The sequence below is a fragment of the Arachis hypogaea genome, unplaced genomic scaffold, assembly GCF_003086295.3.
Source record: "Arachis hypogaea cultivar Tifrunner unplaced genomic scaffold, arahy.Tifrunner.gnm2.J5K5 arahy.Tifrunner.gnm2.scaffold_21, whole genome shotgun sequence".
NCBI lineage: Eukaryota > Viridiplantae > Streptophyta > Magnoliopsida > Fabales > Fabaceae > Arachis > Arachis hypogaea.
Genome location: NW_027255449.1, coordinates 226,991 through 245,005, shown reverse-complemented (window position 1 = coordinate 245,005; position 18,015 = coordinate 226,991).

Here is an 18,015-nt window from a genome sequence, read left to right as displayed (position 1 = left end):
AAATTTTATTTTTGAATTTTAAATTAAAAAAATTTTTATTAAATAAAAAAAAATAAAGTCAAGAAATATTACGAAGACAAGAAAAAAGATGAAAACTTTTTATTTTTAAATTTTGAAACTAAAAAATAATCTTTTTACCAAAAGTTGAAAAATAAAGATTTTTAGAAATATCCAATTAACAAAAATTTAAAAAGTTTAAAATTTAAAACTAATTTATTCTAAATTTGTGAAAAAATAGCACTATCCGGTGAATAAAAAAATATTCTGAAAAAAAATTTAGGATTTCAAAAGACAAAATTTTTTATTTTTTGAATTTTTAAATTTAAAAATTAAATTTTTTATTTAAATAGAAAAAAAATAAAGTCAAGAAATATTACGAAGACAAGAAAAAAGATGAAAACTTTTTATTTTTAAATTTTGAAACTAAAAAAATAATCTTTTTACCAAAAAGTTGAAAAATAAAGATTTTTGAAATATCCAATTAACAAAAATTTAAAAAGTTTAAAATTTTAAAACTAATTTATTCTAAATTTGTGAAAAAAATAGCACTATCCGGTGAATAAAAAATATTCTTGAAAAAAATTTAGGATTTCAAAAGACAAAATTTTTTATTTTTTTGAATTTTAAATTTAAAAATTAAATTTTTTATTTAAATAGAAAAATAAAATAAAGTCAAGAAATATTACGAAGACAAGAAAAAAAGATGAAAACTTTTTATTTTTAAATTTTGAAACTAAAAAATAATCTTTTTACCAAAAAGTTGAAAAATAAAGATTTTTAGAAATATCCAATTAACAAAAATTTAAAAAGTTTAAAATTTTAAAACTAATTTATTCTAAATTTGTGAAAAAAATAGCACTATCCGGTGAATAAAAAAATATTCTTGAAAAAAATTTAGGATTTCAAAAGACAAAATTTTTTATTTTTTTGAATTTTTAAATTTAAAAATTAAATTTTTATTTAAATAGAAAAAAAATAAAGTCAAGAAATATTACGAAGACAAGAAAAAAGATGAAAACTTTTTATTTTTAAATTTTGAAACTAAAAAAATAATCTTTTTACCAAAAAGTTGAAAAATAAAGATTTTTAGAAATATCCAATTAACAAAAATTTAAAAAGTTTAAAATTTTAAAACTAATTTATTCTAAATTTGTGAAAAAATAGCACTATCCGGTGAATAAAAAAATATTCTCGAAAAAAATTTAGGATTTCAAAAGACAAAATTTTTTATTTTTTTGAATTTTTAAATTTAAAAATTAAATTTTTTATTTAAATAGAAAAATAAAATAAAGTCAAGAAATATTATGAAGACAAGAAAAAAAGATGAAAACTTTTTATTTTTAAATTTTGAAACTAAAAAAATAATCTTTTTACCAAAAAGTTAAAAATAAAGATTTTTAGAAATATCCAATTAACAAAAATTTAAAAAGTTTAAAATTTTAAAACTAATTTATTCTAAATTTGTGAAAAAAATAGCACTATCCGGTGAATAAAAAAATATTCTTGAAAAAAATTTAGGATTTCAAAAGACAAAATTTTTTATTTTTTTGAATTTTAAATTTAAAAATTAAATTTTTTATTTAAATAAAAAATAAAATAAAGTCAAGAAATATTACGAAGACAAGAAAAAAAGATGAAAACTTTTTATTTTTAAATTTTGAAACTAAAAAAATAATCTTTTTACCAAAAAGTTGAAAAATAAAGATTTTTAGAAATATCCAATTAACAAAAATTTAAAAAGTTTAAAATTTTAAAACTAATTTATTCTAAATTTGTGAAAAAAATAGCACTATCCGGTGAATAAAAAATATTCTTGAAAAAAATTTAGGATTTCAAAAGACAAAATTTTTTATTTTTTTGAATTTTTAAATTTAAAAATTAAATTTTTATTTAAATAGAAAAAAAATAAAGTCAAGAAATATTACGAAGACAAGAAAAAAAGATGAAAACTTTTTATTTTTAAATTTTGAAACTAAAAAAATAATCTTTTTACCAAAAAGTTGAAAAATAAAGATTTTTAGAAATATCCAATTAACAAAAATTTAAAAAGTTTAAAATTTTAAAACTAATTTATTCTAAATTTGTGAAAAAATAGCACTATCCGGTGAATAAAAAAATATTCTCGAAAAAAAATTTAGGATTTCAAAAGACAAAATTTTTTATTTTTTTGAATTTTTAAATTTAAAAATTAAATTTTTTATTTAAATAGAAAAATAAAATAAAGTCAAGAAATATTACGAAGACAAGAAAAAAAGATGAAAACTTTTTATTTTTAAATTTTGAAACTAAAAAAATAATCTTTTTACCAAAAAGTTAAAAATAAAGATTTTTAGAAATATCCAATTAACAAAAATTTAAAAAGTTTAAAATTTTAAAACTAATTTATTCTAAATTTGTGAAAAAAATAGCACTATCCGGTGAATAAAAAATATTCTTGAAAAAAATTTAGGATTTCAAAAGACAAAATTTTTTATTTTTTGAATTTTTAAATTTAAAAATTAAATTTTTATTTAAATAGAAAAATAAAATAAAGTCAAGAAATATTACGAAGACAAGAAAAAAAGATGAAAACTTTTTATTTTTAAATTTTGAAACTAAAAAATAATCTTTTTACCAAAAAGTTGAAAAATAAAGATTTTTAGAAATATCCAATTAACAAAAATTTAAAAAGTTTAAAATTTTAAAACTAATTTATTCTAAATTTGTGAAAAAAATAGCACTATCCGGTGAATAAAAAAATATTCTCGAAAAAAAATTTAGGATTTCAAAAGACAAAATTTTTTATTTTTTTGAATTTTTAAATTTAAAAATTAAATTTTTTATTTAAATAGAAAAATAAAATAAAGTCAAGAAATATTACGAAGACAAGAAAAAAAGATGAAAACTTTTTATTTTTAAATTTTGAAACTAAAAAAATAATCTTTTTACCAAAAAGTTAAAAATAAAGATTTTTAGAAATATCCAATTAACAAAAATTTAAAAAGTTTAAAATTTTAAAACTAATTTATTCTAAATTTGTGAAAAAAATAGCACTATCCGGTGAATAAAAAAATATTCTTGAAAAAAAATTTAGGATTTCAAAAGACAAAATTTTTTATTTTTTGAATTTTTAAATTTAAAAATTAAATTTTTTATTTAAATAAAAAATAAAATAAAGTCAAGAAATATTACGAAGAAAGAAAAAAAGATGAAAACTTTTTATTTTTAAATTTTGAAACTAAAAAAAAATCTTTTTACCAAAAAGTTGAAAAATAAAGATTTTTAGAAATATCCAATTAACAAAAATTTAAAAAGTTTAAAATTTTAAAACTAATTTATTCTAAATTTGTGAAAAAAATAGCACTATCCGGTGAATAAAAAAATATTCTTGAAAAAAATTTAGGTTTCAAAAGACAAAATTTTTTATTTTTTGAATTTTTAAATTTAAAAATTAAATTTTTATTTAAATAGAAAAAAAATAAAGTCAAGAAATATTACGAAGACAAGAAAAAAAGATGAAAACTTTTTATTTTTAAATTTTGAAACTAAAAAAATAATCTTTTTACCAAAAAGTTGAAAAATAAAGATTTTTAGAAATATCCAATTAACAAAAATTTAAAAAGTTTAAAATTATAAAACTAATTTATTCTAAATTTGTGAAAAAATAGCACTATCCGGTGAATAAAAAAATATTCTCGAAAAAAAATTTAGGATTTCAAAAGACAAAATTTTTTATTTTTTTGAATTTTTAAATTTAAAAATTAAATTTTTTATTCAAATAGAAAAATAAAATAAAGTCAAGAAATATTATGAAGACAAGAAAAAAAGATGAAAACTTTTTATTTTTAAATTTTGAAACTAAAAAAATAATCTTTTTACCAAAAAGTTAAAAATAAAGATTTTTCGAAATATCCAATTAACAAAAATTTAAAAAGTTTAAAATTTTAAAACTAATTTATTCTAAATTTGTGAAAAAAATAGCACTATCCGGTGAATAAAAAAATATTCTTGAAAAAATTTAGGATTTCAAAAGACAAAATTTTTTATTTTTTGAATTTTTAAAACTTAAAAATTAAATTTTTTATTTAAATAAAAAATAAAATAAAGTCAAGAAATATTACGAAGAAAGAAAAAAAGATGAAAACTTTTTATTTTTAAAGTTTTGAAACTAAAAAAAAATCTTTTTACCAAAAAGTTGAAAAATAAAGATTTTTAGAAATATCCAATTAACAAAAATTTAAAAAGTTTAAAATTTTAAAACTAATTTATTCTAAATTTGTGAAAAAAATAGCACTATCCGGTAATAAAAAAATATTCTTGAAAAAAATTTAGGTTTCAAAAGACAAAATTTTTTATTTTTTTGAATTTTTAAATTTAAAAATTAAATTTTTTATTTAAATAGAAAAAAAATAAAGTCAAGAAATATTACGAAGACAAGAAAAAAAGATGAAAACTTTTTATTTTTAAATTTTGAAACTAAAAAAATAATCTTTTTACCAAAAAGTTGAAAAATAAAGATTTTTAGAAATATCCAATTAACAAAAATTTAAAAAGTTTAAAATTATAAAACTAATTTATTCTAAATTTGTGAAAAAATAACACTATCCGGTGAATAAAAAAATATTCTCGAAAAAAATTTAGGATTTCAAAAGACAAAATTTTTTATTTTTTGAATTTTTAAATTTAAAAATTAAATTTTTTATTCAAATAGAAAAATAAAATAAAGTCAAGAAATATTATGAAGACAAGAAAAAAAGATGAAAACTTTTTATTTTTAAATTTTGAAACTAAAAAAATAATCTTTTTACCAAAAAGTTAAAAATAAAGATTTTTCGAAATATCCAATTAACAAAAATTTAAAAAGTTTAAAATTTTAAAACTAATTTATTCTAAATTTGTGAAAAAAATAGCACTATCCGGTGAATAAAAAAATATTCTTGAAAAAAAATTTAGGATTTCAAAAGACAAAATTTTTTATTTTTTGAATTTTAAATTAAAAATTAAACTTTTTATTTAAATAAAAAATAAAATAAAGTCAAGAAATATTACGAAGAAAGAAAAAAAGATGAAAACATTTTATTTTTAATTTTGAAACTAAAAAAAAATCTTTTTACCAAAAAGTTGAAAAATAAAGATTTTTAGAAATATCCAATTAACAAAAATTTAAAAAGTTTAAAATTTTAAAACTAATTTATTCTAAATTTGTGAAAAAAATAGCACTATCCGGTTAATAAAAAAATATTCTTGAAAAAATATTTAGGTTTCAAAAGACAAAATTTTTTATTTTTTTGAATTTTTAAATTTAAAAATTAAATTTTTTATTTAAATAGAAAAAAAATAAAGTCAAGAAATATTACGAAGACAAGAAAAAAAGATGAAAACTTTTTATTTTTAAATTTTGAAACTAAAAAAATAATCTTTTTACCAAAAAGTAAAAATAAAGATTTTTCGAAATATCCAATTAACAAAAATTTAAAAAGTTTAAAATTTTAAAACTAATTTATTCTAAATTTGTGAAAAAAATAGCACTATCCGGTGAATAAAAAAATATTCTTGAAAAAAAATTTAGGATTTCAAAAGACAAAATTTTTTATTTTTTTGAATTTTTAAACTTAAAAATTAAATTTTTATTTAAATATAAAAATAAAATAAAGTCAAGAAATATTACGAAGAAAGAAAAAAAGATGAAAACTTTTTATTTTTAAGTTTTGAAACTAAAAAAAATCTTTTTACCAAAAAGTTGAAAAATAAAGATTTTTAGAAATATCCAGTTAACAAAAATTTAAAAACTTTAAAATTTTAAAACTAATTTATTCTAAATTTGTGAAAAAAATAGCACTATCCGGTTAATAAAAAAATATTCTTGAAAAAATATTTAGGTTTCAAAAGACAAAATTTTTTATTTTTTGAATTTTTAAATTTAAAAATTAAATTTTTTATTTAAATAGAAAAAAAATAAAGTCAAGAAATATTACGAAGACAAGAAAAAAAGATGAAAACTTTTTATTTTTAAATTTTGAAACTAAAAAAATAATCTTTTTACCAAAAAGTAAAAAATAAAGATTTTTCGAAATATCCAATTAACAAAAATTTAAAAAGTTTAAAATTTTAAAACTAATTTATTCTAAATTTGTGAAAAAAATAGCACTATCCGGTGAATAAAAAAATATTCTTGAAAAAAAATTTAGGATTTCAAAAGACAAAATTTTTTATTTTTTTGAATTTTAAACTTAAAAATTAAATTTTTTATTTAAATATAAAAATAAAATACAGTCAAGAAATATTACGAAGAAAGAAAAAAAGATGAAAACTTTTTATTTTTAAGTTTTGAAACTAAAAAAAAATCTATTTACCAAAAAGTTGAAAAATAAAGATTTTTAGAAATATCCAATTAACAAAAATTTAAAAAGTTTAAAATTTTAAAACTAATTTATTCTAAATTTGTGAAAAAAATAGCACTATCCGGTTATTAAAAAAATATTCTTGAAAAAAATTTAGGTTTCAAAAGACAAAATTTTTTATTTTTTTGAATTTTTAAATTTAAAAATTAAATTTTTTATTTAAATAGAAAAAAATAAAGTCAAGAAATATTACGAAGACAAGAAAAAAAGATGAAAACTTTTTATTTTTAAATTTTGAAACTAAAAAAATAATCTTTTTACCAAAAAGTTGAAAAATAAAGATTTTTAGAAATATCGAATTAACAAAAATTTAAAAAGTTTAAAATTATAAAACTAATTTATTCTAAATTTGTGAAAAAATAACACTATCCGGTGAATAAAAAAATATTCTCGAAAAAAAATTTAGGATTTCAAAAGACAAAATTTTTTATTTTTTGAATTTTTAAATTTAAAAATTAAATTTTTTATTCAAATAGAAAAATAAAATAAAGTCAAGAAATATTATGAAGACAAGAAAAAAAGATGAAAACTTTTTATTTTTAAATTTTGAAACTAAAAAAATAATCTTTTTACCAAAAAGTTAAAAATAAAGATTTTTCGAAATATCCAATTAACAAAAATTTAAAAAGTTTAAAATTTTAAAACTAATTTATTCTAAATTTGTGAAAAAAATAGCACTATCCGGTGAATAAAAAAATATTCTTGAAAAAAATTTAGGATTTCAAAAGACAAAATTTTTTATTTTTTGAATTTTAAAACTTAAAAATTAAATTTTTATTTAAATATAAAAATAAAATAAAGTCAAGAAATATTACGAAGAAAGAAAAAAAGATGAAAACTTTTTATTTTTAAGTTTTGAAACTAAAAAAAAATCTTTTTACCAAAAAGTTGAAAAATAAAGATTTTTAGAAATATCCAATTAACAAAAATTTAAAAAGTTTAAAATTTTAAAACTAATTTATTCTAAATTTGTGAAAAAATAGCACTATCCGGTTAATAAAAAAATATTCTTGAAAAAATATTTAGGTTTTCAAAAGACAAAATTTTTTATTTTTTTGAATTTTTAAATTTAAAAATTAAATTTTTATTTAAATAGAAAAAAAATAAAGTCAAGAAATATTACGAAGACAAGAAAAAAAGATGAAAACTTTTTATTTTTAAATTTTGAAACTAAAAAAATAATCTTTTTACCAAAAACTTGAAAAATAAAGATTTTTAGAAATATCCAATTAACAAAAATTTAAAAAGTTTAAAATTATAAAACTAATTTATTCTAAATTTGTGAAAAAATAACACTATCCGGTGAATAAAAAAATATTCTCGAAAAAAAATTTAGGATTTCAAAAGACAAAATTTTTTATTTTTTGAATTTTTAAATTTAAAAATTAAATTTTTTATTCAAATAGAAAAATAAAATAAAGTCAAGAAATATTATGAAGACAAGAAAAAAAGATGAAAACTTTTTATTTTTAAATTTTGAAACTAAAAAAATAATCTTTTTACCAAAAAGTTAAAAAATAAAGATTTTTCGAAATATCCAATTAACAAAAATTTAAAAAGTTTAAAATTTTAAAACTAATTTATTCTAAATTTGTGAAAAAAATAGCACTATCCGGTGAATAAAAAATATTCTTGAAAAAAAATTTAGGATTTCAAAAGACAAAATTTTTTATTTTTTTGAATTTTAAACTTAAAAATTAAATTTTTATTTAAATATAAAAATAAAATAAAGTCAAGAAATATTACGAAGAAAGAAAAAAAGATGAAAACTTTTTATTTTTAAGTTTTGAAACTAAAAAAAATCTTTTTACCAAAAAGTTGAAAAATAAAGATTTTTAGAAATATCCAATTAACAAAAATTTAAAAAGTTTAAAATTTTAAAACTAATTTATTCTAAATTTGTGAAAAAAATAGCACTATCCGGTTAATAAAAAAATATTCTTGAAAAAATATTTAGGTTTTCAAAAGACAAAATTTTTTATTTTTTGAATTTTTAAATTTAAAAATTAAATTTTTTATTTAAATAGAAAAAAAATAAAGTCAAGAAATATTACGAAGACAAGAAAAAAAGATGAAAACTTTTTATTTTTAAATTTTGAAACTAAAAAAATAATCTTTTTACCAAAAAGTTGAAAAATAAAGATTTTTAGAAATATCCAATTAACAAAAATTTAAAAAGTTTAAAATTATAAAACTAATTTATTCTAAATTTGTGAAAAAATAGCATTATCCGGTGAATAAAAAAATATTTTCGAAAAAAAATTTAGGATTTCAAAAGACAAAATTTTTTATTTTTTTGAATTTTTAAATTTAAAAATTAAATTTTTTATTCAAATAGAAAAATAAAATAAAGTCAAGAAATATTATGAAGACAAGAAAAAAAGATGAAAACTTTTTATTTTTAAATTTTGAAACTAAAAAAATAATCTTTTTACCAAAAAGTTAAAAATAAAGATTTTTAGAAATATCCAATTAACAAAAATTTAAAAAGTTTAAATTTTAAAACTAATTTATTCTAAATTTGTGAAAAAAATAGCACTATCCGGTGAATAAAAAATTATTTTGGAAAAAAAGTTTAGGATTTCAAAAGACAAAATTTTTTATTTTTTTGAACCTTTAAACTTAAAAATTAAATTCTTTATTTAAATATAAAAATAAAATAAAGTCAAGAAATATTACGAAGACAAGAAAAAAAGATGAAAACTTTTTATTTTTAAATTTTGAAACTAAAAAAATAATCTTTTTAGCATAAAGTTGAAAAATAAAGATTTTTAGAAATATCCAATTAACAAAAATTTAAAAAGTTTAAAATTTTAAAACTAATTTATTCTAAATTTGTGAAAAAAATAGCCCTATCCGGTGAATAAAAAATATTCTTGAAAAAAAATTTAGGATTTTAAAAGACAAAATTTTTTATTTTTTGAATTTTTAAATTTAAAAATTAAATTTTTTATTTAAATAGAAAAATAAAATAAAGTAAAGAAATATTACGAAGACAAGAAAAAAAGATGAAAACTTTTTATTTTTAAATTTTGAAACTAAAAAAATAATCTTTTTACCAAAAGCTTGAAAAATAAAGATTTTTAGAAATATCCAATTAACAAAAATTTAAAAAGTTTAAAATTATAAAACTAATTTATTCTAAATTTGTGAAAAAATAGCACTATCCGGTGAATAAAAAAATATTCTCGAAAAAAAATTTAGGATTTCAAAAGACAAAATTTTTTATTTTTTGAATTTTTAAATTTAAAAATTAAATTTTTTATTCAAATAGAAAAATAAAATAAAGTCAAGAAATATAATGAAGACAAGAAAAAAAGATGAAAACTTTTTATTTTTAAATTTTGAATCTAAAAAAATAATCTTTTTACCAAAAAGTTGAAAAATAAAGATTTTTAGAAATATCGAATTAACAAAAATTTAAAAAGTTTAAAATTTTAAAACTAATTTATTCTAAATTTGTGAAAAAAATAGCACTATCCGGGAATAAAAAAATATTCTTGAAAAAAAATTTAGGATTTCAAAAGACAAAATTTTTTATTTTTTTGAATTTTTAAATTTAAAAATTAAATTTTTCATTTAAGTAGAAAAATAAAATAAAGTCAAGAAATATTACGAAGACAAGAAAAAAAGATGAAAACTTTTTATTTTTAAATTTTGAAACTAAAAAAATAATCTTTTTACCAAAAAGTTGAAAAATAAAGATTTTTAGAAATATCCAATTAACAAAAATTTAAAAAGTTTAAAATTATAAAACTAATTTATTCTAAATTTGTGAAAAAATAGCACTATCCGGTGAATAAAAAAATATTCTCGAAAAAAAATTTAGGATTTCAAAAGACAAAATTTTTTATTTTTTTGAATTTTTAAATTTAAAAATTAAATTTTTTATTCAAATAGAAAAATAAAATAAAGTCAAGAAATATTATGAAGACAAGAAAAAAAGATGAAAACTTTTTATTTTTAAATTTTGAAACTAAAAAAATAATCTTTTTACCAAAAAGTTAAAAAATAAAGATTTTTAGAAATATCCAATTAACAAAAATTTAAAAAGTTTAAATTTTAAAACTAATTTATTCTAAATTTGTGAAAAAAATAGCACTATCCGGTGAATAAAAAATTATTTTGGAAAAAAAGTTTAGGATTTCAAAAGACAAAATTTTTTATTTTTTTGAACCTTTAAACTTAAAAATTAAATTCTTTATTTAAATATAAAAATAAAATAAAGTCAAGAAATATTACGAAGACAAGAAAAAAAGATGAAAACTTTTTATTTTTAAATTTTGAAACTAAAAAAATAATCTTTTTAGCATAAAGTTGAAAAATAAAGATTTTTAGAAATATCCAATTAACAAAAATTTAAAAAGTTTAAAATTTTAAAACTAATTTATTCTAAATTTGTGAAAAAAATAGCCCTATCCGGTGAATAAAAAATATTCTTGAAAAAAAATTTAGGATTTTAAAAGACAAAATTTTTTATTTTTTGAATTTTTAAATTTAAAAATTAAATTTTTTATTTAAATAGAAAAATAAAATAAAGTAAAGAAATATTACGAAGACAAGAAAAAAAGATGAAAACTTTTTATTTTTAAATTTTGAAACTAAAAAAATAATCTTTTTACCAAAAGCTTGAAAAATAAAGATTTTTAGAAATATCCAATTAACAAAAATTTAAAAAGTTTAAAATTATAAAACTAATTTATTCTAAATTTGTGAAAAAATAGCACTATCCGGTGAATAAAAAAATATTCTCGAAAAAAAATTTAGGATTTCAAAAGACAAAATTTTTTATTTTTTTGAATTTTTAAATTTAAAAATTAAATTTTTTATTCAAATAGAAAAATAAAATAAAGTCAAGAAATATTATGAAGACAAGAAAAAAAGATGAAAACTTTTTATTTTTAAATTTTGAATCTAAAAAAATAATCTTTTTACCAAAAAGTTGAAAAATAAAGATTTTTAGAAATATCGAATTACAAAAATTTAAAAAGTTTAAAATTTTAAAACTAATTTATTCTAAATTTGTGAAAAAAATAGCACTATCCGAGGAATAAAAAAATATTCTTGAAAAAAAATTTAGGATTTCAAAAGACAAAATTTTTTATTTTTTTGAATTTTTAAATTTAAAAATTAAATTTTTCATTTAAGTAGAAAAATAAAATAAAGTCAAGAAATATTACGAAGACAAGAAAAAAAGATGAAAACTTTTTATTTTTAAATTTTGAAACTAAAAAAATAATCTTTTTACCAAAAAGTTGAAAAATAAAGATTTTTCGAAATATCCAATTAACAAAAATTTAAAAAGTTTAAAATTTTAAAACTAATTTATTCTAAATTTGTGAAAAAAATAGCACTATCCGGTGAATAAAAATATATTCTCGAAAAAAATTTAGGATTTCAAAAGACAAAATTTTTTATTTTTTTAAATTTAAAAATTAAATTTTTTATTGAAATAGAAAAATAAAATAAAGTCAAGAAATATTACGAAGACAAGAAAAAAAGATGAAAACTTTTTATTTTTAAATTTTGAAACTAAAAAAATAATCTTTTTAGCATAAAGTTGAAAAATAAAGATTTTTAGAAATATCCAATTAACAAAAATTTAAAAAGTTTAAAATTTTAAAACTAATTTATTCTAAATTTGTGAAAAAAATAGCCCTATCCGGTGAATAAAAAATATTCTTGAAAAAAAATTTAGGATTTCAAAAGACAAAATTTTTTATTTTTTGAATTTTTAAATTTAAAAATTAAATTTTTCATTTAAGTAGAAAAATAAAATAAAGTAAAGAAATATTACGAAGACAAGAAAAAAAGATGAAAACTTTTTATTTTTAAATTTTGAAACTAAAAAAATAATCTTTTTACCAAAAGCTTGAAAAATAAAGATTTTTAGAAATATCCAATTAACAAAAATTTAAAAAGTTTAAAATTATAAAACTAATTTATTCTAAATTTGTGAAAAAATAGCACTATCCGGTGAATAAAAAAATATTCTCGAAAAAAAATTTAGGATTTCAAAAGACAAAATTTTTTATTTTTTTGAATTTTTAAATTTAAAAATTAAATTTTTTATTCAAATAGAAAAATAAAATAAAGTCAAGAAATATTATGAAGACAAGAAAAAAAGATGAAAACTTTTTATTTTTAAATTTTGAAACTAAAAAAATAATCTTTTTACCAAAAAGTTAAAAAATAAAGATTTTTAGAAATATCCAATTAACAAAAATTTAAAAAGTTTAAATTTTAAAACTAATTTATTCTAAATTTGTGAAAAAAATAGCACTATCCGGTGAATAAAAAATTATTTTGGAAAAAAAGTTTAGGATTTCAAAAGACAAAATTTTTTATTTTTTTGAACCTTTAAACTTAAAAATTAAATTCTTTATTTAAATATAAAAATAAAATAAAGTCAAGAAATATTACGAAGACAAGAAAAAAAGATGAAAACTTTTTATTTTTAAATTTTGAAACTAAAAAAATAATCTTTTTAGCATAAAGTTGAAAAATAAAGATTTTTAGAAATATCCAATTAACAAAAATTTAAAAAGTTTAAAATTTTAAAACTAATTTATTCTAAATTTGTGAAAAAAATAGCCCTATCCGGTGAATAAAAAATATTCTCGAAAAAAAATTTAGGATTTTAAAAGACAAAATTTTTTATTTTTTGAATTTTTAAATTTAAAAATTAAATTTTTTATTTAAATAGAAAAAAAATAAAGTCAAGAAATATTACGAAGACAAGAAAAAAGATGAAAAACTTTTTATTTTTAAATTTTGAAACTAAAAAAATAATCTTTTTACCAAAAAGTTGAAAAATAAAGATTTTTCGAAATATCCAATTAACAAAAATTTAAAAAGTTTAAAATTTTAAAACTAATTTATTCTAAATTTGTGAAAAAAATAGCACTATCCGGTGAATAAAAATATATTCTCGAAAAAAATTTAGGATTTCAAAAGACAAAATTTTTTATTTTTTTAAATTTAAAAATTAAATTTTTTATTGAAATAGAAAAATAAAATAAAGTCAAGAAATATTACGAAGACAAGAAAAAAAGATGAAAACTTTTTTATTTTTAAATTTTGAAACTAAAAAAATAATCTTTTTACCAAAAAGTAGAAAAATAAAGATTTTTAGAAATATCCAATTAACAAAAATTTAAAAAGTTTAAAATTTAAAACTAATTTATTCTAAATTTTTGAAAAAAATAGCACTATCCGGTGAATAAAAAAATATTCTCGAAAAAAATTTAGGATTTCAAAAGACAAAATTTTTATATTTTTTTGAATTTTTAAATTTAAAAATTAAATTTTTTATTTAAATAGAAAAATAAAATAAAGTCAAGAAATATTATGAAGACAAGAAAAAAAGATGAAAACTTTTTATTTTTAAATTTTGAAACTAAAAAAATAATCTTTTTACCAAAAAGTTAAAAAATATAGATTTTTCGAAATATCGAATTAACAAAAATTTAAAAAGTTTAAAATTTTAAAACTAATTTATTCTAAATTTGTGAAAAAAATAGCACTTTCCGGTGAAGAAAAAATTATTCTTGAAAAAAAATTTAGGATTTCAAAAGACAAAATTTTTTATTTTTTTCAACTTTTAAACTTAAAAATTAAATTCTTTATTTAAATATAAAAATAAAATAAAGTCAAGAAATATTACGAAGAAAGAAAAAAAGATGAAAACTTTTTATTTTTAAATTTTGAAACTAAAAAAATAATCTTTTTACCAAAAAGTTGAAAAATAAAGATTTTTAGAAATATCCAATTAACAAAAATTTAAAAAGTTTAAAATTTTAATACTAGTTTATTCTAAATTTGTGAAAAAAATAGCACTATCTGGTGAATAAAAAAATATTCTTGAAAAAAAAATTTAGGATTTCAAAAGACAAAATTTTTTATTTTTTTGAATTTTTAAATTTAAAAATTAAATTTTTTATTTAAATAGAAAAATAAAATAAAGTCAAGAAATATTACGAAGACAAGAAAAAAAGATGAAAACTTTTTATTTTTAAATTTTGAAACTAAAAAAATAATCTTTTTACCAAAAAGTTGAAAAATAAAGATTTTTAGAAATATCGAATTAACAAAAATTTTAAAAGTTTAAAATTTTAAAACTAATTTATTCTAAATTTGTGAAAAAAATAGCACTATCCGGTGAATAAAAAATTATTCTTGAAAAAAAATTTAGCATTTAAAAAGACAAAATTTTTTATTTTTTTGAACTTTTAAACCTAAAAATTAAATTCTTTATTTAAATATAAAAATAAAATAAAGTCAAGAAATATTACGAAGAAAGAAAAAAAGATGAAAACTTTTTATTTTTAAATTTTGAAACTAAAAGAATAATCTTTTTACCAAAAAGTTAAAAAATAAAGATTTTTAGAAATATCCAATTAACAAAAATTTAAAAAGTTTAAAATTTTAAAACTAATTTATTCTAAATTTGTGAAAAAAATAGCACTATCCGGTGAATAAAAAAATATTCTCGAAAAAAATTTAGGATTTCAAAAGACAAAATTTTTATATTTTTTTGAATTTTTAAATTTAAAAATTAAATTTTTTATTTAAATAGAAAAATAAAATAAAGTCAAGAAATATTATGAAGACAAGAAAAAAAGATGAAAACTTTTTATTTTTAAATTTTGAAACTAAAAAAATAATCTTTTTACCAAAAAGTTAAAAAATATAGATTTTTCGAAATATCGAATTAACAAAAATTTAAAAAGTTTAAAATTTTAAAACTAATTTATTCTAAATTTGTGAAAAAAATAGCACTTTCCGGTGAAGAAAAAATTATTCTTGAAAAAAAATTTAGGATTTCAAAAGACAAAATTTTTTATTTTTTTGAACTTTTAAACTTAAAAATTAAATTCTTTATTTAAATATAAAAATAAAATAAAGTCAAGAAATATTACGAAGAAAGAAAAAAAGATGAAAACTTTTTATTTTTAAATTTTGAAACTAAAAAAATAATCTTTTTACCAAAAAGTTGAAAAATAAAGATTTTTAGAAATATACAGATCTATAAATTTATTATTTTTTAATTTTGAAACAAAAAAAAATTTTTCTAATTATAAAAAATTAAAAAATTCCAAAATTATCCAAAAAAAGAAAAAAATAAAATTTTATATTTTATAAATTAATTTATTCTTAATTTGTGAACAAGTGCAGCTAAAAAAAAGTCAACTGTCTAGGTGTAGCATTATTCGATGAATAGATGATGTGCGGAAAACGATCCGACACAAAACTCACCGGCAAGTGCACCGGGTCGCATCAAGTAATAATAACTCACGGGAGTGAGGTCGATCCGACAGGGATTGAAGGATTGAGCAATTTTAGTTTAGTGGTTGGTTTAGTCAAGCGAATCAAGATTTGGTTGAGAGATTTGTGATTAACAGAATTTAAATTGCATGGAAAGTAAAGGGAATGGGGTAAATTGCATGAAATTAAAGAGAACTGAAATTTAAAGTGCTGAATCTTAAAGAACAAGAAATTAAATGACAGAAACTTAGAATGCAAGAAATGTAAATTGCAGAATCTTAAATTGCAAGAAATGTAAATGGCTTGAATTATAAAGGGAATTGGGAATTGGATTTGCAGAAATTAAACAAGGAAAAGTAAATTGCAACAAACAGAGAAGTAGAAGATAACTTGGATTGAATCGGATCTAAAAACAGAAATGTAAATGAGATTGAAAAGCATTAAACAGAGAATGTAAAATTGGAATTCAGATCTCAGGACCCAAGAGACTAGATAACCAAGTCTAGATCTCAATGCCTTCCTAGATCTACCAAGAACAATTGCAAAGGAAATGAAGATTGCAGAGAAAGTAGATGAAGAAGCACTTAACCGAAACGGAAATTCAATTGTGCAGTAAAATTAAACAAGATCCCAAGGTGAGATTGAAACAGAAGTTCTTCAATTCTCCACCCAAGATCCGAAGCAAGAAAAATAAAGAGTATTCAAGCAAGAACAAGGAAGAAGAGAGATCAATTCTCCTCCCAAATTCCCTTGAATTAAAAACAACAATGCTAAAATGTAAAGTGAGCTCTCTACTAAGTGCCCTCAATCCAAAACCGAAAAGAAAAGCTCCCTAAAAACTTAAATCCTATGCTATTTATACACTTTCTTCAATTGGTCTTCAAGCCTTGAATTGGGCCTTTGCTCGTGATGGAATTGGGTTGATAGAGGCCTTGGTTGATTGCTCTTGGAGTTGGTGAGAGAACCAAAGTGAACCGGGTTTGGAATCATGAAAGCATGAGTAAAAGTTTGAGTAAAAGTTTGAGGCAAACTTTTACTCAAACTTTTCATATCAGCCACCCATCCTTGCTGCTACCAACGTTTGGGCCAAAGTTTGGGGTCAAACTTTTGCTCAAACGTTGGCTCCCCCTTGCACACTTATGGCGCCAACGTTTGCCAAAAAGTTTGAGGCAAACGTTGGCGCAAACTTTTGCTCTCCAGGGTGTGTTGTTCATGGCGCCAACGTTTGCCAAAAAGTTTGAGGCAAACGTTGGCTCAAGCTTTTCTCCCAAAAGTTTACGCAAAAGTTTGAGGCAAACTTTTGGTCAAGCTTTTTGCTCCATGGTTCATTTTCACTTATTCCAAAAGTTTGAGCTAAAGTTTGAGGCAAACTTTTGCTCAAACTTTTTGTCCTCTCTTCCTCCTAGCCATTCCTTCTTGCTTCAACCTTTCTCCAAGCTTTCTTCACCTATCATTAATCAACCAACCACATCAAAGCTATGCTCAAAATCATGAGATATTCATTCTTTCATAATATGTGACAATTATAGCATAAAACCTCATGAAGTTGCATTAATTCATCTATGGTTGATTAAATCAAAGGAAACATGAAAATCTACCCAATTGGCTTGCTTATGGCTCAAGAAAGTGCATAATTCAATTGAAAATAAAAGAAAAAGACTAGTGAAACTAGGCTAAGATGACTTGTCATCACAACACCAAACTTAAAACTTGCTTGTCCCCAAGCAAGAAAAGACTTATGCTCAAAGGTTCTTCCAATTAAGACGGATTGAAGAATAACTTGTCAGGTCCTGTGAGTGAAGTGATTAAGTGACAGTGGGGTGAACTCTAAATCATATGCTCATACAAGGGCTTCAGTGCTCACTAGTCCCTACATCTTGGGAGTCTTAGGTCTTAGGATTTCCATCCAAATGGTATCATGGAGATCTCTTTATATGTAATCACCTTGAAGCAGCTTATAGTTTCTTTGCTTTGGCCTTGACTCTAAGTGTCATGTCTCAAAGCGACTCTTTAGATAAGCTTTCAATCAATACTCCTAAACCAGTTGGTTTTAAGGTATTAGGTGTTAAAGCACCCCTAAGGATTTACTTGCTCAAGCCTCTCTCTTTGACACAACTCAACCACAAGCATTTACTAGGCTAACAACTCTTTGAGTTTTGTTTCTTCTTTATTTTTCTGCCTAGTAATTGATGCTCAGAGCCTTGGGCCATGTTCCTTTTTTTTTGCTTTTGTATTTTCTTTATTTTCTTTTGTTTTGTTTGCTGCTTCTTGGATCAATAAATTTTTGAGAATCTCCACAATACTTCTTTGAACTTCATGTCCTGCCTATGAGCTCCCATGCAAGTTTTCATAAGCATGCAACCTCAAT